Raw genomic sequence first — 25,199 nt, 5'->3', positions numbered from 1 at the left:
GTCTGACGATTAGCAACTTCTCATTTCTCCCCAGCCTCAAGCAACCACCATTCCATTCTCTATGAGTTGGATTATTTTGGTATACCTCATATAAGTGAAATCATGCAGTTTTTCTCCTTCTGTGACTGGCTTACCTCACTCAGCATAATGTCCTCAAGGCTCATTCATGCTGTCACATACTGCAGAATTTTCTCTTTTTAAAGCTTGGATAGGGACACCTGGGTGGCTCAGTTGGTTAAGTGTCTGCCTTTGGCTCAGGTTGAATCCTGGGGTCCTGGGATCAAGCCCTGCATCAGGCTCCCTGGTCAGCAGGAAGCCTGCTTCTCCCTCTCCCTCTGCCTGCCTCTCTGCCTACTTGTGCTCTCTATCTCCCTGTCAAATAAATAAATAAACTCTTTAAAAAAAAGGTTGGATAATATTCCATTGCGTGTGTATACCACACTTATTTATCTATTCAGGAATCAATGAACATTTAGTTTGTTTCTGTCTCTTGGCTTTTGTGAACAGTGCTGCAATGAACATGAGAGTGTTAATATCTTTTTGAGACCCTGATTTCAATTCTTTTTGATAAATATTCAGAGGTGGGATTTCTGGATCATATGGTAGTTCTATTTTTAAAAATTTTTGAGGACCCTCTCTACTCTTTTCTACAGTGGTTATACCATTTAACATTTCTATTAACAGTATGCAAGTGGTTCAATTTCTCCACATCCTTGCCAGCATTTGTTGTTGATTTAAGTAGGCTCCACGCTAGGTGTGGTGTGATCAAGGCTAGGCTAGGTGTGATCAAGAAATTAAGGGTTGGGTTCTTAACTGACTGAGCCACCCAGGCACCCCTTTTTTGTTTGATTTTTAAAACAGCCATCCTAATGGGCGTGAGGTGGTATTTCATTGTGGTTTCGAATTGCATAGTATGGAGATCAGGAAATGTACCAAATGTAGAGCTTCCATTGTCCTCTCCCCATGGAGTCATGGACCGTGTAACTTTCCCAGCATTAATGTGTGAAAATATATATGGATATATATATATATGGATAATATATGGATATATATGGATATGCATATATACATATGAAGCATCACCAACCAAGGAAGCTCACTTGAGCTTTAGTGTCCAGAGTTTTTATTGAAGTTTAATCACATACTGCCCATGTGGCTGACCTTACATTTTGAGCCCCTCCAAAGGTAGAACTGATACCTCATGATCCGAAGCTCCCATTGTAAATCGTGTTATTAGACTGTCTGTTGGCCAAGGTTCCAGGCAAGCAAAGATGTTCCAATGAGGTGTGTTATTCCAAAAGCTTAACTGTCCCCTCCTAGTAACCAAAAGCAAAGGCCAAACCTTTTGGGGGTAAGTTTAATTCTTCACTACACAGCTGGGAATAACCAAGTTCTTTAAATTACCTTTCAAAAAATTTTTTTATTTATTTATTTGACAGAGAGAAATCACAAGTAGGCAGAGAGGCAGGCCGAGAGAGAGAGAGAGAGAGAGAGAAAGAGAGAGAGAGAAGCAGGCTCCCTGCTGAGAGCCCGATATAGGGCTGGATTCCAGGACCTCGAGACCATGACCTGAGCCAAAGGCAGAGGCTTTAACCCACTGAGCCACCCAGGTGCCCCAAGTTTTTTAAATTACTTTAACTCTCAGGTATTGCAACTTATAAATATGAATAATAATATGAAATGCTCTCACATGTTCAGTGCTTACCAAGTGTGATACCTAGAGGTAAGACTTTTACATGTATTACTCAGTCTTGGATTTTGTCGCTCAATTCTATGAAGTGGGTACTGTTAGCCCTGATTTATGCATGAGGCACTGATACTCGGAGAGTTTGGCTAACTTGGCAGGGACTCATAGACATTGATAAAGTTAAATTCCAGTTGTTGGACAGACTCCAAGCCCTTTCTTTTAACTACATTGTTCCTTGCCTTCTAGTTAGCGTGTTTTGAAGGAAATAATTCAGGCTAAAGTGTTGGCATAAAAAAGGTTTAAAAAAAACTAAATAATTACGCTAATAAAATGGCTTCTTGTATCCTATCAACCTTTAGATGGAAAAAAGGTGGTCCATCACTGACTGTTCTGCCTGGGACAACACCGATAGCTCTTAGGCATTCAACCATCAGCTTTGTGGGGAGAGGTGAGGAAAGCAGGAAGGTGAGGGAATTGTTTTCTTTTTTCTTAAGCCGTTGGCAGAGTCTAAATCATCACAAAAACGTTGAAATCTAATCTGTCCTGGGACATGGACATAGTGGACATTTATCTGTCTCCATCTGGGAAATTTCAATATTACAATTTTCAGCTGCCAAACTTCTACAGGGAGATAATGAGAATAAACAATGTGATGTGAGAGAGCTTCTAGCTATTGTTCATAAAGGTGAGGAATAAAAGCAAGATGTTCTCAGAGAAACTGGTAAATATGCATGTTGCTCAAAGGTACATTTGTTCCACTAATTCATGGGCTGGTAGAATTATTTTGGTGTAGTGTCCCTTTGAATGTCATTTGAATAATACATGATTTTCGCACGTTTGTTGTCTGCACAGTTGTGTATCTGAGAGTTTTAAAGGAATGAGATGTTTTCTACTTAAAAAAACTGGTGTGAAGTGGCAGGCTAACAAGTTGAGCATTCATAAGAACAGATCAGAAAAGAAGAAAGCTCGTATTTTATTTAAGTGGTACTTATGAAGATGATAGAAATGCAATTAGAGCCCAAGATTAACTCCTCATACTAGGACATCCTCTCTTTTCCAGAAAGAACAAGTAAAACCCATGATGTCCTTGGAATATTCAACACCGATAGCTTAAGTGATATTCCATTTTTGGGAAGGCCAACACCATCACTGATGAACACGATTCTGTTTTAATATAGAACAATGTAATCCCACATTTTGGTATGGTTTGAAACTAGTATTCAAATGCTATCTCCTTAGATACTGATTATTTTTCCATAAAAAGCTTCCTTTCAGTAAGATCTCTAAAGGAAATTGAGTGTGTTTCTAAAAAATAAACTAGCTGTGATAAGAGTATTATGTTGTTTAACTTGGCTGGTTTTCCTCAGCAACTGCATTTCTGAGAATCTGTCTCATGTATACACTAGCAAAAATATGAAAATACATGTGCACAAGACTAGTCATTGCAGCTCTGTTTATAGTAACGAAGGAGTAGAAACACTCAAATGCCCATCATTAGGAGATTGGTTGTATAAACTAGGGTACACCACACAGCAGAGGATAGTACAGCTGTGAAAAGGAATGTGGTATCTCTCTAGACATGACTTTGGAATGATTGCCAGGATAGGTTATCAAATGAAAAAAAGCAAGATATAAAAAAAAATATAATAGTCTACTAACTAAAGAAAGATAAGAATACACGTATTTGTTTATAATTAGAAAAATAAAAGCAAAACAAAAACTTTTTTTTCCATTTTATTTATTTTTTCAGCGTAACAGTATTCATTCTTTTTGCACAACACCCAGTGCTCCATGCAAAACGTGCCCTCCCCATTACCCACCACCTGTTCCCCCAACCTCCCATCCCTGACCCTTCAAAACCCTCAGGTTGTTTTTCAGAGTCCATAGTCTCTTATGGTTCGCCTCCCCTTCCAAATTTTTTTTTAATAAACATATAATGTATTTTTATCCCCAGGGGTACAGAAAACAAAAACTTTTTAAAAGTATGTTACCCAGAAGAAAGAGAGGGGAAAAGGGTAGAAGGGGCAGAAATATAAGCCAAGTCTCTACAACTATGCCTTACATTGTGGATTTGATAAAAATTTAACTTAAAATAATGGGTATGCAGTTTCTTTCTGGTGTGATGAAAATGTTCTAAAACTAACTGGTCCCAAATCAGCCTCACTGGGCTTAAACCAAACTGTCAACAGGACTGTGTTTCCTGTGGAAGCTCTAGGGGAAATTCTGTTTTCTTGTATTTTCTGGATTCTAGAACTATATGCCACCGCTCACGGCCCCTTTCTTCGATCTTCAAAGCAGCGGTGTAGCAGGTCCCAGTCTCTCTCTGCTTCTGTTGTCACCTTGCCTTTTGCAGTCTGTGTCTCATCCTTCTCTGCCTCCCTTTTGGAAGTCCTCCTGTGATGGCATTTAGGGTCCCAGGATAATCTCCCTGTCTCAGAATCCTTAACTTAATCACATCTGTACAAACCTTTTTTCTTTTCTTTTTTGTAAAGATTTTATTTATTTATTTGACAGACAAGAGATCACAAGTAGGCAGAGAGGCAGGCAGAGAGAGAGGAGGAAGCAGGCTCCCACCGAGCAAGGAGTCCCATGCGGGGCTCGATCCCAGGACGTTGGGATCATGACCTGAGCCAAAGGCAGAGGCTTTAACCCACTGAGCCACCCAGGTGCCCCTAACCCTTTTTTTCTATATAAGGTAACTTCACCCAGCAGTAGGGATAAGTACCTGATATTGGGTGGGGGTGATTATGCAGACTAGTACAGACCATATTAAGAAATTATCTATTAAGGGGCACCTGGGTGGCTCAGTGGGTTAAAGCCTCTGCCTTCGGCTCAGGTCATGATCCCAGAGTTCTGGGATCAAGCCCCGCATCGGGCTCTCTGTGCAGCGGAGAGGTTGCTTCCCCCTCTCTCTCTCTGCCTGCCTCTCTGCCTACTTGGGATCTCTCTCTCTCTGTCAAATAAATGAATAAATAAATAAAAGAAAGTATCTATTAAGAAATATTAGTAATTTTGATACTGGCATGATAGCTATGTTATTTTCAAAAGTCCTTATCTCTTAGAAATTTATGATGATGTATTTACATATAAAATAATATATTCACAGATTTGTTTTAAAATATTTGAGCAAAGGGAGAGATGAAAGAATGACAGAATGATGATAATTTTGAAGCAGAATGATAACATGGGGGCTTGTATTATTTTCTCTAGTTTTGCATGTGTTTGAAATTTGCCAATAAAATTTATTAAAATAAGTAAGTAAATATATTATTAGGCTTATTTTCCAATGGTGCGTGGTCAACTATTTAGAGTTTGAGTATTCTTTTTTTTATTCTAGTGTAATTAACATATAGATTTATATTAGTTTCAGGTGTCCAGTATAGTGATTTGAAAATTCTGTACATTACTCAGCGCTCATGATGATGAGTGTGTTTTCAATCCCCTTCACCTATTTCACCCACCCCCGACCCACCTCCCCTGTGGCAACCACCATTTTGTTCTCTATATTTAAGAGTCTGATTTTTAGTTTATCTCTTTTTTTCTTTGTTCATTTGTTTTGTTTTTTAAATTCCACGTCTGAGTGAAATCATATGGTATTTGTCTTTCTCTGACTAACTTATTTCACTTAGCATTATATCCTCCATGTTCTTGCAAATGACAAGATTTCATTCTTTTTAGGGCTGAGGAATACTCCATTATGTATGGAGTATATAGTATATATACATATATGTACACATACCACATCTTCTTTATCCATTCATTTATGGATGGACACTTGGGTTGCTTCCATAATGTGGCTGTTGTAAATAATGCTGCAGTAAACATAGGGTTGCGTATACCTTTTTGAATTCATGATTTCATTTTCTTTGGGTAAATACCCAGTAGTGGAATTACTGGATTGTATGGTAATTTTATTTTTAATTTTTTGAAGAACCTCTTCACTGTTTTCCACAGTGGCTACACAAGCTTGTGTTCCCACTAACAGTGCACGAGGGTTCCTTTTTTCCCTATCCTCACTAATACTTGTGGTTTCTTAGGTTTTTTATTTAGCCATTCTGACAGGTGTGAGGCAATATCGCATAGTGGCTTTGAATCACATTTCCCCGATGAGCGATGTGAAGCATCATTTCATGGGTCTTCTTTGGAGGAATATCTGTTCATGTTCTGCCCTTTTTTAATTAGGTTATTTGTGGTTAGGACTTCCAGTACTATGTTGAATGAACTGGTGACAGTAGATATCCATGTCTTCTTTCTGATCATAGTTTCACCATTGAGAATGATGTTAGCTATGAGATTTTCATATAAAGCCTCTATTATGTTGAGGTGTATCCACGCTAAACTTACTTGGTTGAGAGTTTTTATCATGAATGGATTTTGTATTTTGTCACATGTTTCTTCTGCATCTATTCACATGATCATATGTTTTTTATCCTTTCTCTTGTTGATGTGATATATCACATTGATCGATTTGTGAATATTGAGCCACCCTTGCATCCCAGGAATAAATCTCACTGGATCCTAGTCTCAGGAGTAAGACAACAAAAAGAAGTAAAAGATATCCAAATCAGCAAAGTAGAAGTCAGAATTTCACTATCTGCCAATTATGTGATACTCCATGTAGAAAACCCAGAAGACTCCACCAGAAAAACTGCTAGAACAGATTCACAAATTCAGTAGTCACAGGATACAAAATCAATGTACAGAAATCTCTTGCATTTCTCTACACCAATAATGAAGCAGCAGAAAGGGAAATCAAGGAATGGATATTATTTACAATGTCATCAAAACCTAGGATACCTAAGAATAAACCTAATCAAAGATGCAAAAGATCTGTATTCTGAAAACTATAGAAATACTGATGAAAGAAATTGAAGATGACACAAAGAAATGGAAAAACATTCCATGCTCATGGATTAGAAGAATAAATATTGCAAGGAATAACATGGAGGACATTAGGAGAAAGAAAGAAAAAGTGAATTGGGGGAAATCAGAGGGGGAGACAAACCATGAAAGACTGTATACTCTGAGAAACAGACTGAGGGTTTTGGAGGGGAGGGGAGAGGGGGGATGGGTGAGCCTGGTGGTGGGTATTAAGGAGGGCATGTATTGCATGAGCACTGGGTGTGGTACATAAACAATGAATCTTGGAACACTGAAAAAATTAAACTTAAAAAAGTTTATGTTACCCTAAGCAATCTACACTTAGTGCAATCCTAGTCAAAATACCATGAGCATTTTTTCACAGAGCTAGAAGAAACAATCTTAAAATTTGTATGTAAACCCAAAAGACCCCAAATAGCCAAAGCAGTCTTGAAAAAGAAAAAGCTGGAGTCATCCCAATTCTAGACTCCAAGTTATATTAGGAATCTGTAGTGATCTAGCATAAAAACAGACACATAGATCAATAGCGGAGTATAGAAAACCCGGAAATGAACTCACAAGTATATAGGCAATTAATCTTTGACAAAGCAGAAAGGAATATCCAGTGGAAAAAAGATAGTCTCTTCAAAAAATGGTGTTGGGGAACTGGACAGCAGCATGTAAAAGAATGAAACTGGACGGCTTTCTTACACCATACACAAAAATAAATTCAAAATGGATGAAAGATCTAAATGTGAGACAGGAAATCATCGAAAATTCTAGAGGAGAACATGGGCAGTAACCTCTTTGACACTAGCTATCGCAACTTCTTACCGGATATGTCTCCTGATGCAAGGAAACACAAGCAGAAATAAACTACTGGGGCTTCATCAGAATAAAAGCCTTTTGCCCAGCAAAGGAAACAATCAACAAAACTAAGACAGCCTACAGAATGGGAAAAGGTATTTGCAAATGACATACCTGATAAAGGGTTAGTATCCCAAAAAATATGCAGAACTTATATAATGCGGCATCCAAAAAACAAGTAATCCAGTCAAGAAATGGGCTGAAGACATCAATAGACATTTTCCCAAAGAAGACATACAGATGGCTAACAGACACACGAAAAGATGCTCAATGTCATTCATCATCAGGGAAATACAAGTCTAAACTACAATGAGATATCACCTCCCATCAATCAGAATAGGTAAAATTAACAACACAGGGTGTTGACAAGGATGCAGAGAAAGGGAACCCTTTTACACTATTAGTGGGAATGCAAACTAGTGCAGCCATGTGGACAGCAGAATTGAGTTCCCTCAAAAAGTTTTTTAAAAAAAGAACTACCCTACAATCCAGGAATTGCACTACTTGGTGTTTATCCAAATGATACAAAAATACTGATTGGGAGGGATACATGCACCCCGATGTTTATAGCAGCATTATCAACAATAGCCAAATTAAGGAAAGAGCCCAAATGTCCATCCACTCTTGAATGGGTAAAGAAAATGTGGTAAATATATGCAATGGAATATTACTCAGTCATCAAAGAGAATGAAATCTGGCCATTTGCAATGACATGGATGGAGCTAGAGAGTATAGTGCTTAGCAAAATAAGTCAGTCAGAGAAAGACAAGTACCATATGATGTCACTCATGTGTGGAATTTAAGAAACAAAACAAACGAACGTGGAGGGGGGCAAAAAACAGACTCTTAACTATAGAGAAGAAACTGATGGGTACTAGATGGGAGGAGGGGGGGATGAGTTAAACAGGTGATGGATATTAAGGATGGTACTTGTGATGAGCACCAGTTGTTTTATGTACGTTATGAATCACTAAATTCTACACCTGAAACTAATGTTACACTATATGTTAACTAGCTGAAATTTAAATAAAAACTTGGGGAAAAAATTCCCACACAATTGTGGTGAATGATTTTTTTTAAATGTATTTTTCAGTTTGGTTTGCTAATATTTTATTGGGGGTTTTTTGTGTCTATGTTCATCAGAGATATTGGCCCGTAGATTTTTATATTATTATTATTGTACTGTCTTTATCTGGTTTTGATATCAGGGTAATGGTGGCCTCATGGAATGAATTTGGAAGCTTTCCTCCCTCTTCTATTTTTTGGAATAATTTGAGAAGAATAGGTATTAACTCTTCTTTAAATGTTTGCTAGAATTCATCTGTGAAATTGTAGTTTGTTTATTGGGATTTTTTTTTTAAAATATTCATTTATTTATTTGACAGAGAGAGAGAGCTCACAAGTAGGCAGAGAGAGGGGGAAACAGGCTCCCTGCTGAGCAGAGAGCCCGATGCGGGGCTCGATCCCAGGACCCTGAGACCATGACCTGAGCGGAAGGCAGAGGCTTAACCCACTGAGCCACCCAGGTGCCCCTGTTCGGATTTTTTTAATACTGATTCAGTTTCATTGCTGGTGATATGTTTGTGCAAATTATCTGTTTCTTCCTGACTCATTTTTGGGACGTTGTATGTTTCTAGGAATGTATCCATTTCTTCTAGATTGTTGTTTATTGGCATATAATTTTTCATAATACTCTCTTAAAGTTGTTTTTATTTCTGTGGTGTTGGTTGTCATTTCTTCAGTCTCATTTCTGATTTGTTTATTTGAGTCCTTTCTCTGTTTTTTTTTTTTAATTTATTTTTATTTGTTTATTTACAGCATAACAGTGTTCATTGTTTTGGCATCACACCCAATGCTCCATGCAGTACGTGCCCTCCCTATTACCCACCACCTGGTTCCTCAACCTCCCACCCCACCCCACCCCCGCCGCCCCTTCATAACCCTCTGGTTGTTTTTCAGAGTCCATAGTCTCTCATGGTTCATCTCCCCTTCCAGTTTCCCTCAACTCCCTCTCCTCTCCATCTCCCCATGTCCTCCATGTTATTTGTTATGCTCCACAAATAAGTGAGACCATATGATACTTGACTCTCTCTGCTTGACTTATTTCGCTCAGCATAATTTCTTCCAGTCCCGTCCATGTTGCTACAAAAGTTGGGTATTCATCCTTTCTGATGGAGGCATAATTCTCCATCGTGTATATGGACCACATCTTCCTTATCCATTCATCCGTTGAAGGGCATCTTGGTTCTTTCCACAGTTTGGCGACCGTAGCCATTGCTGCAATAAACATTGGGGTACAGATGGCCCTTCTTTTCACTACATCTGTATCTTTGGGGTGAATACCCAGTAGTGCAATTGCAGGGTCGTAGGGAAGCTCTATTCTTAATTTCTTCAGGAATCTCCACACTGTTCTCCAAAGTGGCTGCACTAACTTGTATTCCCACCAACAGTGTAAGAGGGTTCCCCTTTCTCCACATCCTCTCCAACACACATTGTTTCCTGTCTTGCTAATTTTGGCCATTCTAACTGGTGTCAGTTCTGCCAGCAACTTTTGCAAAACAGTCTGAGGCTTCTCTCTCTGTTTTGTTTTATGTTGTTTTTTGATGAGACTTGCTAAAGGTTTTTCAGTTTCGTTGATCTTTACAAATAACCAACTCCCAGTTTCGTTAATCTGTTCTGCTTTTCAGTCTTTATTTCATTTATTTCTACTCTAATTTTTTTTAAGATTTTTTTTTATTTATTAGAGAGTGAGAGTGCACAAGTAAGCAGAGCAGCAGGCAGAGGGAGAGAGAGAAGCAGCCTCCCTGCTAAGCAGGGAGCCTGATGTGGGGCTCAATCTCAGGACCCCAGAATCATGACCTGAGCCGAAGGCAGCCGCTTAACCAACTGTCTACTCTAATTTTTAATATTTCCTTTTTCCTATTGGCATTAGTCCTTCTTCTTTGTCTAGCTCCATTAGGTCTCAGGTTAGGTTATTTATTTGAGACTTTTCTGGCTTCTTGAGGCAGGCCTATATTGCTACAAGCTTCCTCCTTAGAACACCTTTTGCTGCATCCCAAAAATTTTGGACCATTTTGTTGTCCTTTTCATTTGTCTCCGTGTATTTTTTAATTTCCTCTTTGATTTCTTGGTTGACCCTCTCATTGCTTAGAAGCTTTTTTTTTAACCTCCTTATATTTGTCTTGTGGTTGATTTCTAGTTTCATAGCATTGTGGTCAGAAAAGATCCATGATATGATTTTAATCATTTTGAATTTGTTGTGACTTGTTTTGTGGCCCAATACGTGATGTCTCCTGCAGGATATTCCATGTGGACTTGAAAAGAGTGTCTATTCCATCGTTTGAGGGATGGCATGTTCTGAATACATCTGTTATATTGTTCTGGTCAACGTGTCACTCAAAGCCATTGTTTCCTTGCTGATTTTCTGTTTGGATGATCTATCCATTGATGTAAATGGGATGTTAAATTTCCCTCCTATACTTGTATTACTATAAGTTTCTCCCTTCATGTTTGTTTATAGCTGCTTTGTTTATTTGGGTGCTTCTATGTGGGATACATAAATATTTGCGATTGTTATTTTATCTTCTTGTTGGATTATTCCCTTTATGATTATATAGATCCCTTCTTAGTCTCTTGTTACAGTCTTTGTTTTAAAGTCTATTTGTTCGGTATAAGTATTGCCACCCCAGCTTTCTTTTTATTTCCATTTGCATGATAAATGCTTTTCCATACCTTCACATTCACTCTACATGTGTTGTTAGGTCTGAAATGAGTCTGTTATAGGCAGAATATGGATGGGTCTTGCCTTTTCTCCATTCAACCACCATATATCTTCTGACTAGAGCATTTAATCCATTTACATTGAAGGTAATTATTGATAGGTATGTATTTATTGCCATTTTGTTACCTGTTTTATGGGGTTTTTTTTAAAGATTTTATTTATTTATTTGACAGAGATCACAAGTAGGCAGAGAGGCAGGCAGAGAGAGAGAGAGAAGCAGGCTCCCCGCTGAGCAGGGAGCCTGATGCGTGAGTGGACACTGGGATCACGACCTGAGCTGAAGGCAGAGGCTTTAACCCACTGAGCCACCCAGGTGCCCCTGATTTATGGTTTTTAAAAAAATTTTAGTTCTCTATTGCTTTCCTCTCTTGTGAGTTGATGGCTTTCTTTAGTGATATGCTTGGATTCTTTTCTCTTTATTTTTTAGCTTTCCATTATAGGTTTTTTTATTTGTGGTTACCATTAGGTTTATATATGATATCCTATGGATATAGCAGTCAATATTAAGTCAATAGTCACTTAATTTTGAACCCATTCGAAAAGCACTGAATTTTTCTCCATCCCCCCTTGTTTTAGGCATATGGTGTCATACTTCACACCGTTTTATTTTCTGAATCCTTTGACTGATTTTCATAGATACATTTGATTTTACTGCTTTTGTGCTTTAACCTTTGTATTGGTCTTTATAAGTGACTAATCTACTACTTTTATTATTTTTATGTGTACCTGAGAAATTTTTTTCCTTTCCTACTTTTCTTATTCCTGCTTATTGTCTTTCCTTTACACTCAAAGTCTCCCTTTAAACATTCCTTGTAAGGCTAGTTTAGTGGTTGATGAATTCTTTTAACTTTTGTTTTTCTGGGAAACTATCTGTCCTATTCTCACTGATAGCCTTGCTGGATAGAGTATTCTTAGTTGCAGAGTTATTTTCTTTCAGCACTTTGAATAGATCATGCTACTTCTTTCGTGCTTGCAATGTTTCTGCTGAGGAATCAGCTGATAGTCCACTGGAATTTCCCTATTTTCTTTTCTCTTGCTGCTTTTAAAATTCTGTCTCTACTTTTTGCCATTTTAATTATTATGCATCTTGGTGTGGACCTCCTTGGGTTGATTTTTGGGGGGACTCTCTGTGCTTCCTGGATCTGGATTTTGGTTTCTTTCCCCAGATTAGGGCATTTTCAGCTATTATTTCTTCAAATAAATTTTCTGCCCCCTTTCTCTCTCTTCTCCTTCAGGGATCCATATAATGCAAATGTAATTATGCCTGATGGTATCACTGAGTTCCCTTAACCTGTTCCCTTCTTATTTTTCTTTTATTTCTTTTTCCTTTCAGACTGATTGCTTTCTATTATTCTGTCCTCTAGGTCACTGATCCATTCTTCTGCTTCCTCTAGCCCCTATTTATTCCCTCTAGTTTAATTTTAATTTTAATTATCGAGTTCTTTATCGCTGGTTCTTTTTTTTTTTTAATTTTATTTATTTTACAGAGAGAGATCACAAGTAGACAGAGAGGCAGGCAGAGAGAGAGAGGGAAGCAGGCCCCTGCTGAGCAGAGAGCCCGATGCGGGACTCGATCCCAGGACCCCGAGATCATGACCTGAGCCGAAGGCAGCGGCTTAACCCACTGAGCCACCCAGGCGCCCTCGCTGGTTCTTTTTTATATTTTCTATGTCTTTATTGAACTTCTTACTGAAACCCCCCACCATTTTTTCATGTGCAGTGACTGTCTTTGTGATCATTACTTTAAATTCTCTCTCAGGCTTATTGCTTATATCCATTTTGTTTAGCTCTATTGCTGTGATTTTTTCTTATTTTTTCATTTGGGACATACTCCTCTGCCTCCTCATTTTGTCCAACTCTCTGTGTCTGTTTCCATGCGTTAGGAAGGTCAGCTATGTCTCCCAGTATTGGAAGTAATGGCCTCATGGGGAAGAGGTCCTCTAGCACCCTGCCGTGCAATGTTCCCTGTTCACCAGAACCTGGCGCTTCAGCAGTGTCTCCTGTGTGCACTGTGTTTACTCCACTATTGTGGTTGAGCCCCTTTTGCCTTTAGTCCCATCATCTACAATGGTTCTCTTTGCCTGATGTTGGCAACGTTTGGTCCCTGTGCCACTAAGGAGCTAGTATGGGCCCACCTTGGGCTTGAGTTGTGTCAGACCAGATGTTTATAAGAATAGTGGTTGCACAGAACTGCCGTGTGCTATCCCCGTGTTGTACCCTGAGAGTCTTTCATTGAGAGACAAATCCTGCAGTCATATCAGATGTCTGCCCCCAGTCTGCTGGAGTTGCAATGACCTTGAAGTACTAGGCTCTCTCGTTGTGCTGCCTCTTGTGAAGTTTTTGTTGGTGGGTGGGACCCGAAGTCAGATCACATGTCTGCCCCCAGTCCACTGCTAGGGCTGCAGTCAAACTGGTGTGTGTGGTTATCTTTCCCCCTTCCTAAGGAGAAGGGTCACTTTGGAGGGGTGCTGGCCACTCTTGGGGCTGCTTGCACAGTGACATGCTCTTGACACTGCGCAGGTTGGAGGGGTCGATCTGCAAGAATGCCTAGGGTGGGACATATATTGTTAGCAAGGTATGTGCCTTGGTCTCCTTGTGGGAGGAGACCTTGAGCCACTTTGAAGGAACTCCTGTGTCGGGGGACAGGTTGGACAGGGTAGACCCACTGGAGGTGGGAAGGTGTGCTCTTCGCAAGCTAGGTAGAGAGCATTGGTGTTGGTTCTTGCACCAGCCAGCTCTTTTGTTCATGCAGAAATCTAAAGATCCCTGCCCTTTCTGCACATGTTCTGAGATCAGTAAATAAATCTTCCCGTGTACCCCAGTCCTTTTTCAAACTGCTGCTTCTATGCTGAATTTCAGCAGGGTTGATTGTGATGTTCTCTTTAAAGGTGGGGGCTCAGCTTCCTATTGCCCTCTGGCTTTCCTTGAGCTGATTCTGCTGATTTTTTAGTTTTCCAATGCTAAGCAGTTTAGTTTAGTTTAGTTTTCCAATACTGTGAATACTCATGAAGTTAAGACCCTCTAGTTTTCAGAGTCGAATGTTATGGGGATTTGCCTTCCCACTGTAGCTCCTCTGCGTATGGGCTGCCTGATGTGCTGTCCGCTTCCGTCCCTTCTCTGTGCCTATGGTGTCTCTTCCTTTGGGGTTAATCTCATGTGACTTTGGTTCCTGACCATGCCTCTGTCCTTCCTACCATTTTCAGTGTGGCGTCCTCTGTAATTGGCTGTGGAGAGTCTGTTCCAACAGAGTTGCTGGAGTTGTTCTGTGCCAACCTTTGGGTAATTTTCTGGTTTATTTCCACTGATATGGGTGTCACCTAGGTGTATCCCCAGAATGAGGCAAGATTAGGGGCGTCATAGTCTGCCGTCTTCTGCTGTTTCTGACTATTCTTAATTATACCCTTAATTACAAGTCATGTTGCTTCCATGTTCCCCTGAGTGAAGTACTTAGTACTGTGGATAAAATGCGGAAGACTGGAGGGATGAGATCTTAACGAAGGATTTGGGGACAACTAGGAGCATAGCGGTGGGGTGACTGACTTAGATCAGGAAGACGAGAATGGTTTTTCTGTACAACTATATGACTTGGGCCATGCTCATTAACCTCTGAACACTTTGGTTCTCTCATCTGAAGAGGATAAGAATATTACCCATCCCATAGGGTCGTGTGCCAGAAAATGAGATAATTCAAGAAAAGTGCTTAGCATTTTGACACTGCCTGCCATCATTGATAGATCCTGGCAAATGTGAAGCAAACGTTCCTGAAACAATCTCCATTTGGCTTCCAGAACATCAGTCTTCTGTGTTTGATCCTGGATTCCTGGCCAATCCATTTCTTTTGCTGAATTTTCTTTGGATACTGGTGCTTGTCTTAGTTTGTGTTCCTCTCAAAATAGAGCTTGAAACAAGAACCTGTTAGAGGGAATTTATTTGGAAAATGTTCCCAGGTTGAGGTTGTCAGATTTAGCAAATAAAAATATAAAATTCTCCATTAAGTTTGCATTTCATATAAACAATGAATGCCTTTTTAAGTGTTTTTAATAATAATTAAAAAAAATCCCTGAGCGTTCTGTATGTTATCTGACAGCCTATCCCAGGAAGCACCGTAGAAGAAATGAGCAATAAGACATAGAAGAAAATTTGCTAAAGGGCATGTTAATCAATCATTAAAGACCACTGTTAAACACCTGAGGCTTAGTCCCACCATGGGTCCTCTGAGGAATCATGTAGAATAAAGCTCAGAATTGCCTTTTCTGTGGATGATGGAAGGTAGAAGGTGAGACGGTGCATTGCTTTGGAAGCTGCCTCAAGGGAGACAGAACTCTCAAGCACTCTTCCTTTTGGGCTGAGAAGCTTTTTGCAGCTTCAGAAAATGCCATGTCACAGATTTCATATGACCTTGCATGTTTTCCTTTGTAGCCTTTTCCACAAATGCCATAAATATTTTTTGTGATTATTTTTTTAATACCCTTATTTCCCTTCATTAAACTAAGCTCTCTGAGAACAGAGTCTTGTCTTTTTCACTGCTATAGCTCCAGAGCTTAGCCATGTCAACAGGTCTTATCAGAAAGACTATGTTTTCATTGCTGTTGCTGTACAGTGGATGTTGTTGACCTTAGTGGGGGGTAGGGTGGACAGGCTCATAAATACTCCCCGGGCTGGAAGAAAGTGCTCCTTCTAAGCAGCTGAGTATATCTATTCCTCTCCTTTTCTCAGCCTCTCAATCATAATGCCTGTTGTCTGGCTGATGGGCTGATACAGACACGAAATCTGTACCATCCCCTCAAAATTAAGTCTGCCATCTACCATAGTAGGTGCCAATGGGAGATCATACATAAGTTAGACGGGGTGCTCCTCCTTGCCTCTTTGAACTAACCATAGTGTATGAGACATATGAGACCTATGTGAAAAGCTTTAACAGGAAGTAGTGTTAAAGTGTGTGGATGGCCTGTCTCTGTCTTTCCTACTTCCCTGGCAGCTTTATGCACTGCTCTGTGGGTTACTCATCTCTGTGCCACTTCTTAGAACAATCCAGGCTTAGAAAGGAAATACTTAGGCACCTAACTCATGAAGCCGATCTGGAATGTGGTCCCTGCGTTATTGACCTGCTGTTACTGGATGAGTGCAGATCACAGGACTCTTTCATTCTCTCTATGGCAGGTCACTTCTTCCTGTCGATGTCTAATTGCTGGCAACTGAGTCCCACACTGAATTCTCCTTCTGCCCAGCCTCTGTGTTCCCCAGGTTACAGAGTAGTGTTGCGCTGCTTTGCTCTCCATTTGTAATTCCCCTTCTACTAGTCAGTCTGGTTCTTAAAAAAACAGAGCCCGGTCTTGTCCTCCCTGACAATACTCACTGCACGAAGTGTCCTGGCATTGGATAAAACACAGCTCCTATGGACAGATTCTCAGACACTTGCCTGCGGGGTCTTGCAAGGATGGAGTGCCATGGTGACTCATGGTGACCCATCCTCCAGGAAGAGCACAGATTACTTCACTTGTTTGAGGGTGTGAGCATTTGCCTGAACTGAGGAATGCTATTGGGAACGTTCCAGATAGGCTATCCATGCCTGGTATACAGAGCTCTTCTGACAGCCCGGCTGACCACTCCTGTACCTGTTCAGGCCCCAGCTTCTACCCCACCATAAAACCTTCCTAGTGTGGTTCATGTAAACACACAGGGCTCATTAAGTAGTCTTGAAAGTTGAGACACTGGGGATTGTGGGCATGGAAGAGAGTGACTCTGACTGTCTTGACCTGGGATTATTGGGAAAATGGCATATGGGCAGGGAATCACGATGAGTAGGACCTCCAATGTCCTACTGCATCACCAATATTAGCTGAATTCTCTCTACAGCTATAGGAATCTAATAAAAATACATCAGTTACTTCTTTCTGTCTGCTTTCTGCTCCCCAATAACTTTGTCAGAAATATTTAGATGCTTCCAAATGGTGAAGCTGTCAGAATTCCAGAAGTCCTCAGCAGCTTTGAAATTACTTGGGAAAGAATTGCCTCGTCTGAATTAAAAGGGTCACTCCATGATAATGTCTTTCATTATTCTGATTTTTTTGGACACAGAAACATTGTGTGGCATTTCTTTCACAAACTTACTCTTTGGGGCTTTACATTTAAGGGCAAGTGTTACCCTTTGGGATCTGTATTCAACTTATCAATTAAATTTTTTGGCAGAGCCAAATTAACTGTGCAAACATACAATGTATTTGTAATTTTTGCTCATCTTAATTATGGCTTCAGTCAGCCCTGAACAGCAGCATTTGGTTTCCTACCACAGATAGTCAGCAAAGCATAGAAAAGTATGTTTTAACTTTGTCAATTGCATTTATATTCCAGGAAAGATTGTGGGAGTATTATTTTATTCCATTTAAATTGAATGTTTTCTTTTGATAATTTTATATGGAAAAACATATCCACCATGCTGGTTTTTTTTTTTTTAAGTAATCTCATTTTGGGGAATGCAGAGCTACTCTAATTTTTTTTTTAAGATTTATTTATTTGACAGAGAGAGATCACGAGTAAGCAGAGAGGCAGGCAGAGAGAGAGGAGGAAGCAGGCTCCACACTGAGCAGAGAGCCCGATGCGGGGCCTGATCCCAGGACCCTGAGATCATGACCTGAACCAAAGGCAGAGGCTTAACCCACTGAGCCACCCAGGTGCCCCCACCATGCTGTTTTAATACTTTTTTTCAAAGATGTCTACTCCAAATTATCCCATTTCCCTTCCAGAGAAGATAGGTTTACTTAAAGGAATCAAATACTATAGATCTGCTGCTTCCCATCAGTTTTTCTCATAAGCTGAGCAAGTATAATGCTTAATTTAAAAGGGAGAAATGTGTTTGTTATTCTCATTGGTACATTAACCTATTTTTTAGGAGTGCCACTTTAAAATCGATTTTTTTAAAGATTTTATTTGTTTATTTGACAGAGAGAGAGATCACAAGCAGGCAGAGAGTCAGGCAGAGAGAGAGGGGGAAGCAGGCTCCCTACTGAGCAGAGAGCCTGATGTGGGGCTCCATCCCAGGACCCTGGGATCATGACCCGAGCCAAGGCAGCGGCTTAATCCACTGAGTCACCCAGGCGCCCCTAAAATGGATTTTTGATAATGATGTACTATATGGTGACTAACATAACAGAATAAAATGAATTTTTGAGATTTAAATTTCTTATACCCTCGTATGAATTCTTCTGATTCTTGCCAACGTATACATTATATTCATTCAATATTTTATATTTTTACTTGATCCAAAATGATAAGGTAGAAAAATAGATTCGGGCTTTTATGAAGACTAACCTAATGTCCATGGATTGGTGACTTGAGTTTAAAAACTAAAATGAAAGGAATCACTATTCTTATCTCTTTGAAATGAAAACTACTGTTGAAATTTACCCTTCCTGGTATATTGTGTATGTACCCAAAATTACTCCATGATATCCAGGATAAAGGAAATATATTGAAGTGGAAGATACTTGTAGACTTGTATTGAGACTGGGTCATAATGGATACAACCTCACTGTGATCCTCCCAGCAGGAGGGAGGAGTCCTGAGTTCATCTGGTAGCCTCTATGGGATCTGGGAAATTCAGAGTTGGCCAGCCCCTCTCCCCCAACATCTGTGTGTAGAACTCCAGAAGAAAAGGAAGGAAGGAAAAGGATGGTGTTGCCTACCAGTCTCCTGCCCTTCTTGCTCCACAACCAATTACTTTTGTACAGAGAATGAACACACATAACAGGAACCCCAAAGAAGGCAAGGTGGAACTTAAAATTTCCCCTCTCCCTTTCTATAACATTTCTTACATGCCGAGTCGTAGCCCTGTCCTTGGCACTTAGTGCTTGACTGAAATCATGCTGTTCTAGTGAGAAAGAAGTTTTCATAAAGCTGGCCCCAAAATCAAGTTTAATTTTCAGATAGAAGGTGAAGATGCTTGCTAGGGAGCCTGCATTTCATTCTCAAATGCATCAGTCAAAGTAAATCTAACTGTCTGTGGGCTCTTTAGATTTAGTAAAAATCAATAGCCTAATGTGTCCACACCGTATTTCCTCATGAGCAAGCTTTCAAGTTCCCTGTGGGCCTCTCCCCAGGCCCCTTCTCAGAACCTGCAGCTTCCGTTTCAATGCACCATTTCACTGGAAGTCCAGTCATGCAGGACGCTGTTGCATCAGTCAACCTCGGTGCCCTAGGCAAAGGCCTTTCCTCTAATACTGCAATGGGCACCTCTTCGGCCCTTCCTAGTTAGTCCCTTTCCTCTTCACACTTAAAGTAAAAGGGCTACTGTGCGTTCTTTTTCATCTCAATGACAAAGAAATGCTGTCAAACACTTTTAATCGGAGCTGTGAAAGATGGTATGGCGATATCACAGAATAGCATTTCAGAACCTACAGTTATCTCTGTATCTTAGCCTGGGATTTTCCAAAAGCAGAGTCTGAGAAAAAGGTTTGTGTGCAAAGAGTTTATTTGAGACCTGATCCCAGGGTGTAGCAAAGACAGGGTGGAGGTGGGGGGGCGGGGTAGCTGGTACATCAGGGAAGAAGGAAAAGCCAATGCACAGATGTGTTATTGAGTTAGATCCTAGTATAGGATCCTTGTGCTTGATAACCCAAGACCCTCTCAGGAGATTTATGAGATGCAGCTCAGAACTGTCTGCTCAGGGCACAAAGAAAAGAGCCTTTATTCTTCATTTGCCGACCCCACTGGCCAAGGGTGAATCTATCTGTATGCATTCCCGCACACTTTCTGGTTGCATTTATATGAGGACCAAGGGGGTTCCTGTGAGTGGCTGCTGCTGTAGTATCCCAGAAACTTACGGTAGGACACGAGAAGTAAGAGATACAACATGTGGCAAGTCACTGTCAGGCTGCATCTGTGTGGAGCTGCGAGACACCCCCGTCTGTAACATGTGACCAAAATATCAGGTTTCCTTGGGTTTCTTTGTTATGGAAAGCAAGCTGCTTCCTAAACCTAGATCTGCCTCTGCTTTGCAAAACTGTTAGCTCATAAGGACTCTATTAGAAATTTACCTTAGAAATTTTCCAAAGTTATCAAAGAATCACCTATAACATAAAACTATCCAATTTGTTCCCATGCCCAAAACAGTGTTCTACACAATTTCTATAAAGTACCAATTCATTATGTCCACTGTTGATAAATTCACTGTTACTCCCTATCAGTCAAGATCTTTCTGGATACCAGTGAGAAAAGCATTCAAATGAGTGGAGGCAAAGAAAAGAAGAGATTTACTAGTCTGCACAATAGTTGAGAAGTCTTAAGTTGAAATAATTTTAGGCTCAGCTATACCCAGGTCTCAAAGATGCCATCAGATCTCCCTCCTCCTTCCCCCTCTGTCTCTCTTTCCTTCTTTCTCTCCAAGTGTTGACAATCTTTCTGTGCTATTCTTTGCATGCTAACTCCACTCCCTTGTTACAAATGGATGACAGTAATAGCCAAAGGCAGCCCAAACGTTTCAATCTCATAACCTGTGGTTCACAGTCTTATGTCAGTTATCTCTTTAGCCTGTGGACCAGTCACTGTGGGGAGGAATATGTGGTACCATGATTAACAAGTCTTGGGTCAAATAGCCACTCTTGTGGTCTAGGTGATATTCTGGACTTGTCCCATCAGAACCATGTAGGCTGGGAGACTAGTAGGTCTCAACAGAAAGGGATGCACCTGGCATTTAATGACAGTGATATGCAGTGCTAGCCCATGAGTGAAGCTTCCAATAAAGCCTTCCTTTTCGAGCAACAAAACTTTCTGTATTTTTACTTTTTATCAAAATGTTTACATAAATATAAATAAACATAAATACATTAAAGTATTAACCATTCTCTTACGTTTATGCTTTTTTGCTCCCCTTACACCTTTCTTTCTCCTCGCAGTCTTTTCTCCTCTTTATGTTTTTTTTCCCATGGATAGCTCATGTTAACAACCTCATATATCATCCTTCTGTATTTTTTCTTCACGCTCATGTAACCATAGCAAATATACACATGCATACTTAGACACGTACAGATATCTGATTCTTAAATAAGGATGAACTTTTGCCCCTGGGGAACATTTGGCAATGTCTGGAGATGCTTTTGGTTGTCACAGCTGAGGGGGTGTTACAGGCGCCTAGGGGTAGAAGTCACTGATGCTGTTAAATATCCAACAGTGTCCAAAATAGTCCCCACCACAGAGACTGATCTGGCCCAAAATGTCAGTAGTGCTGAGGTTAAGAAACCTCAGGGTATATACATGTATATAAGCTTTACTTATTGTTTGTTTATAAAATTGAGATCATATTAAACCCAATTTTCTACATTTTTTCTCTCACACAATAATAACTTATTAAAATAACTCAGTATCCACTGATATAGCACGAATTAACTCTGCATGATAGTTGCTTAATATTTCATTATGTGGGTGGCGTCTGGGTGGCTCAGTGGATTGGGGCCTCTGCCTTCGGCTCAGGTCATGATCCCGGGGTCCTGGGATCGAGCCCAGCGTCGGGCTCTCTGCTCGGCGGGGAGTCTGCTTCCCCTTCTCTCTCTGCCTGCCTCTCTGCCTACTTGTGATCTCTGTCTGTCAAATAAATAAATTAAAAAAAATATTTCATTATGTGGATGTAATCTAATCTATGTAACCATTCACTCACTGACGGATTTCATTTTTTTACTGGTTTTAGGTTGTTTTTTCCTCTGTGTCCTTGTCTTAGCTTGGGAATCCCTGAAGCAAACCCAAATGAGGGTTAAATGTGATAGTTTCTTTTGAAAGTGAAAGGAACACAGCAGGGGAGTGGAAAAGTGAGACAGGGAAGGGAAGACAGCCCGTGAAGGGTGCATCATCCAGACTGCTATCTCTGTGGACAGTTGGAACTTAATTCCATTAGGGAACTTTTAGAGCCAGGATAGAAAATGTGCTTCAGGGGGTGTGGGTGTAGGGGTATTTATACCAGCCCACACCAGTGACTGGTTGTGGGCTACACCTAATGAGCATCGACTTCCCAGTACTTTGGAGGTTGGCCAAGCAGTTTCCAGCAATAATCTCTGGCAAATGTATGTACTGTTTGTTGAAAGACAGGATGGTGGGCATTGATAAAGTGAAGTGAGCTTATAGGGGCTAGACACTTCTAACTCTCCACCGTAATCCTTGACATACATATCTTTATTTTTAGTACTCTTATTTCTGTTGGATAGTCTTTTAATAAAGGTTTTGCTAGGTGAAAATATGTACTTTTATCAATTTTGATTGACACTACTTAATTACTTTCCAAAGTAAATGTCATAATTTACATTTCCACCAGCAAACTTGAAAGTACTCTTTTTTCCACATCCTGCCAGTAAGAAATGTTATCATCCTTCAAAAGTTTTGCCAGTCTGATAAGTACAACATAATATCTTATTACTTTAAGAATTATCTTCCTCGGGGCGCCTGGGTGGCTCAGCGGGTTAAGCCGCTGCCTTCGGCTCAGGTCATGATCTCGGGGTCCTGGGATCGAGTCCCGCATCGGGCTGTCTGCTCAGCAGGGAGCCTGCTTCCCTCTCTCTGTCTCTGCCTGCCTCTATATCTACTTGTGATCTTTCTCTGTCAAATAAATAAATAAAATCTAATAAAAAAAAGAATTATCTTCCTAACTAAATATAACTAGTATATTTGTTTGTTGGCCAAGTGGATTTACCCTCCTGTAAAATATCTCTTCAGATTCTTCATGTAATTTTTGTAGATTTTCCCCCCTTTTTGATAATTTTTAAGAGTCCTTATACTAATCCACTGTCTGTTCTCTTTGTTAGAAATATTTTTCCAAGACTATTATTTGCCTATCACAAATTTCTTAGAATATTTTTATAATATAGAAGTTTTTATGGGGGCGTCCGGTGGCTCAGTTGGTTAAGTGACTGCCTTCGGCTCAGGTCATGATCCCAGAGTCCCAGGATGGAGTCCCACAGTAGGCTCCCAGCTTCATGTGGAGTTTCCTTTTCCCTCTGACCTTCTCCCCTCTCCTGCTCTCTCTCTCACCCTCTCTCAAATAAATAAATAAGATCTTTTTAAAAAAAAGAAAAAGAAGTTTTATGGAACATTTTCTGAATATACTATATTTTATTTATTTGACAGAGAGAAATCACAACTAGGCAGAGAGGCAGGCAGAGAGAGAGGAGGAAGCAGGCTCCCCGCAGAGCAGAGAGCCCGATGTGGGGCTCAATCCCAGGACCCTGAGATCATGACCTGAGCCGAAGGCAGAGGGTTTAACGCACTGAGCCACCCAGGTGCCCCTGAATATACTATATTTTGATGACTCAGAGATATCAAGACTCATTATTATGTACCACGAGGAATGAAAATAAAATCACTGCTAATTAATTGCTACAACACTTTCTCATGAATTGAAGTTCATACTTGTAGAAGGGACTTTTTAAAAAATCTTTAGTACTGACACTATAATTTTGTGGCACACTGAAGAATGCTGGGTTTTGTTAGTATGGCTTGTTTGACTGATTCTCTTATTTTTCCTCTAGTGAACTGTATGTAGCTGAAAATTTATCATCAACTTCTGTTCCGAGTCAGCAGGAAATTTCTGACACATTGATAAACAGCTCCTTAATGATAGTGCTACATAAATTGGTCACAGTGGCCTCTCCTTCCTTTGAAACTTTTTTGTCTTTTCCAAGAAACTTGGCAATTTCTTTAGTGTCTGTTTCAGGGTGGTGTTGATAGGCAAAGTGTTTCCCGTCTTTGTGAGAATCTTCCCTTTTGGTCCTACCAAGCAGTTGTTGCTCTAAGTGAAGTGTGGAATTGGTGGCTATTCCTCCAGTAGTTGTGAACGTTGCTTCTCTAACCACAGACTCGTGTCCCTATTCTATGCCTTTCTGTGTACCCATTAACTTTTTTTTTTTAATTAATTTATTTATTTTTATTTGCTTATTTACAGCATAACAGTGTTCATTGTTCTGGCATCACACCCAGTGCTCCATGCAGTACGTGCCCTCCCTATTACCCACCACCTGGTTCCCCAACCTCCCACCCCCCCCACCCCCTCCCGCCGCCCCTTCATAACCTTTCATTTCAATCCCCAATCACAGTGTAAACTTCTGAAGTCATTTTAAAAATAGCAACTATACCCAACAAGTAGAAACCATTAATGCACATATGTGACTCTGTCAAATCAGTAATAGTATGAACAACTCTGAGCATGCTTAGACCTAATAAACTATGCCACAAATTATCAGCTACATCCAGGTTCAGAGACATGAAATGGAAAGAAATATGTGCATCTTGGAATCAACAAAATAAGGGGTATATATTCTTATCTTCTCATGTAGACTACAATAAGTAGAGTTTAAGTTTCCATGAAGGACCAGTTTCAGTGAGAACGTCTATCTTTGTGCTGTATGATCAAACAGAGATAACTTCTATGAATATTAAGATGGATGATGGTAGCCCCAGGTCACACCACTTTGGGAATGCTTTGTCCTTTTTTTTTCTATCTTCTTGCTGAGGATCAGGCAATGGGGAGTCAACACTGCACATAGCTCTCTACATGGTCTCACTTTTTACATTTAATCTATTGTGGGCTAGAAAACACAATACCAGGAAAAGCTGCTTTTCAGGCGAGCAGCCTGAGGAAAGACAATCACAGAATATGGGTGATATAACAAAATTACAATCGACAGTGGTTATCTCTGAGGGGCAGGAAGGGATGAGCACGAGCACAGGTGAACAGGGACTTTTTTTATTTTTTAAAGATTTTATGTATTTATTTGAACAGGGACTTTTAAAGCACAGAGTCTTTTTGCAATTCTTTGTATTGTACACATACTTTATAAAAGTATTTTACATCTACTCAATATTTAATAGAAATCTTTAAAGAAGAATACATTAGCTGTCGAGGCCATAATTAATATGACATGATCTAACCCAGATCAGAGGAGCCAGCACTTTGCTCTCCTGGGCCTCACTTTTCACATCCAATCTACTGTGGGTAGAAAATAAACTTGACAAAGGTGCTTTCCAGGC

This window comes from Meles meles, chromosome X (genome assembly GCF_922984935.1).
Source record: "Meles meles chromosome X, mMelMel3.1 paternal haplotype, whole genome shotgun sequence".
Taxonomy (NCBI): Eukaryota; Metazoa; Chordata; class Mammalia; order Carnivora; family Mustelidae; genus Meles; species Meles meles.
The sequence above is the reverse complement of the archived record's forward strand: the minus strand, read 5'-3'. Positions refer to the sequence as shown.